Here is a 3,123-nt window from a genome sequence, read left to right as displayed (position 1 = left end):
CACAGGGAAATATATACAAGATCTTATGGTAGCTCACAGAGAAAAAAATGTGACAATGAATATATACATGTTCATGTATAACTGAAAAATTGTGCTCTACACTGGAATTTGACACAACATTGTAAAATGATTATAAATCAATAAAAATGTTAAAAGAAAGAAAGAAAGAAAGTTAAAGGTCTCTAGGCAAAAATATGCTTGGGTTATTTTAAAACAAGGGAGCGGGGAGTTGAAAACACCTGTGTGGTTAGAGATACCAGCAAGGGAGAGAACAATACAGAATAATGAAACAGAATTAGAGAAGAAAGCAAGGGGCCAGATCACCTAGGGCACTGGAGGAGCTTGAGCTGTTATTTCAAGTGTGATGAGAAGCAAATAGAGGACATGAAGCAGAGCTCCAGCACACTCACCACATTTGTGCCAATCTTAGTCACAGTTACACCTTTTGGCTGCTGGGTGGAATAATGATTATAAGAAGACAAGAGTGAAGCAGAAAGACAAATTAGGGAAATGCTCTTGGTATTCCAGGTGAGGGATATAAAACTTTAGACCACGTGGTGAAAGCACTGATGATGAAGAAAAGTGGATGACACGAAAGTATTTTGGAGGCAGCACTGTTGCCGGTGGATCCAACCGATGTTCCAGGTTCTTGTCCCATCCCAGAAAGAGTTCAGAGACAAGACTTAAAAGGTTAAAAATTAAAGTGAAAATTTATTAAAGGATGGATAGTACACTCTCAAGGGGAGAGCGGGCAGGCTCAGGTGAGCAGCTGCCCTGAGTTTCTTTGGCAAGTTGGTTACACAGGGTGTAGAAATGAACGGGTGGAAAATTCATTGGGGAGGGAAGGGCGTGGGGTCATATTTTCTGATCATTATCCCAACTCCACCTTCCCAAAAGGAGGAGGGATTTTTGTCCTTATTAATCTGGATCAGAGGTGTCATGGTGTCTGTGCATGACTGGTACTTCTGACCTGCAAGGCTAATTTTATTGAAATGAGGGCATAATGAGCAAAAGCTTACATTTGAACACTGGAAATTCCTGCCTTTTCTGACCTTTCTTTGTTAGTCTCCAGGCCTAAAGGTGTGGCCCCTTCTCAGCCCAAAGGTTCCTGCTTTTCCTTCTCTTCCCAGAGACCCCTGGTGCTTCCATGATGTATGTTTGCCTGCATTTGGCATGTGCCCCTCTTTTCTGCCCAATCCCTGCCATTTGATCTGTGTCCCCCTTTCTCTGCTCATGTCTAGTTCTCCGCCTGCTCTAACAGGACCAATGGAATTTACTGAGCAATTGGATGGTGAAAACAGAGGATGGCTTGTAGGTGTTTAGCTTGAGCCCCAGGGGGAGATGAGGCAGGAAAATGTCTAAAATGTCTTGTTAGAAATCAAGATTGCTGCTTTCACCACGTAAGCCTGAGATGAAATTAGACATTCAGGTGGAACGTGCCCATCTGGAGTTCTGGGGAACAGTTCGCCCTGGAGGTTGGGGGGAAATCAACATAAAGATGACACTCAGTGCTGTAGGGCAGATAAAAATCCTTTTCATTCTTCCTTTCTCAGTTCTCAGCAGTGGCCTCTGCAACAAAAGACAGATTAACAAGAGAAAAGCAAACAGAAGATTATTAACATGTGTGCCTCACATATACATGAAAGAGGTTTGGGGGAAAGTAACTCAAAGAGGTGGCTTAGAACTCTGGCTTCTAGAGCATCTTCAACAAAGAACAAAAAAATCTGCAGAGAAATGATAAGACAAAGGGAAGTGGTTTTAGTCTTCCAAAAACATCAGACTGTAGAAAGGTAAGTACGTGGAAGGAAACGAACAAAGTGAGGCTTGTTTGCCACTTCCTTATTGCTGTCTGGGATGATATATTTAGAATCGTTTCCAGTAAAGAAAACTTTATATCCTGCCTTTGGGCAGGAAGGGAGAGGGTAGAGAGAGATTTTCTTGCATTTGCTGCTTCTTAATTGCCTTCAGTTCAAAATAATTCTTTGTCAAAGACGTATATTTGGGGGTGGCATTTCTAGTTCAGCATCCAAGAACTGCAGAAGATCATCTAGGGAGAGGGTGCACCTGAAAAAGAGGGACCACCTCTAAGCCCCAGGCTGCTCCAAAATGTAGGGGAGGAGCCCCTTCCAGCAGAAGGGGAGGGGCTCGCCAAGGAGGCACAAGAAACCAGCTGAGTGAACTTGGGAACTGAATTTGAACAACGCCCCAGGGCACCTGGGGCAGAGAGAAGTAAGCTGTTAAAAAGATGACAGCCCAGTTCAGAGCTTGGCTAACAGAAGGTGTGTGAGAATGCCCAAATCCCCCTGAAGAGGTCTGGGGGGAACCTGAGTCTCCTAAGGAAAGAAGGTGAATTAATCTTTGCTGGGAAAGGTTAAGGATCAGAGTTAAGGATACAGGTAGACAGCAGCACTTCTCAGCTGGAGTTCCTCATCTGAACCTCAGAACACAGCATGATTTGAGTGACAAGTCTAGAATGCGGAATGCGTGGCCCCTGTTTCAGATGCATAGGGGAGATGTTAGTAAGATGCTGTAGGGCACTACGGCTTAACTGATATTGGATCTGGTTGAGGAAAAAAGAAAAAACCACACACACACAGTAACAATAACAAAACACAAGAACTGGAGCCTAGAATTTAAAACAAAAAGTGGAATTTCAAGCCATCCTGAGCCCATGTGGTGTGACCCTCAGGCGGAGGTTGGGGGTGGGGAGGCGGTCCTGACCCACATCCGGTCACTTTGTGTTTACAGCCAATGTGCTCCCTGCTCCTTAGGGTAATTGCACCCACCTGCTTCTGGCGGTTGAGCTCGGCCACCTGGCCTCTTATCTCAGGACCCTATTGTCCCCATGACCGTCATGGATCCCAGGCCTGTGACAGCGTCTCCCACCAGCAGCCCCAGGCCTGCGTCATCACTAAGGTCAATGGAGTGGCCTCTAGGCTCCCATGAAACGCAGTGGCTGGGGGTTTCCTGGTCTGTGTGGTACCTTCAGTCTAGCAGGCCTGAAAGGGAGCAGGACCCTGTGCCCCCGCCTCTGCCTCTTGTTTATAGAGAAGCTGACGTCCCCCAGGCCTCCCTGAGTCACAGAAGAGCAGCTCAAGCCATTGGTTAGCACAAGCCTGCAGG

The sequence above is a fragment of the Vicugna pacos genome, chromosome 34 (genome assembly GCF_048564905.1).
Source record: "Vicugna pacos chromosome 34, VicPac4, whole genome shotgun sequence".
Taxonomy (NCBI): Eukaryota; Metazoa; Chordata; class Mammalia; order Artiodactyla; family Camelidae; genus Vicugna; species Vicugna pacos.
The sequence above is the reverse complement of the archived record's forward strand: the minus strand, read 5'-3'. Positions refer to the sequence as shown.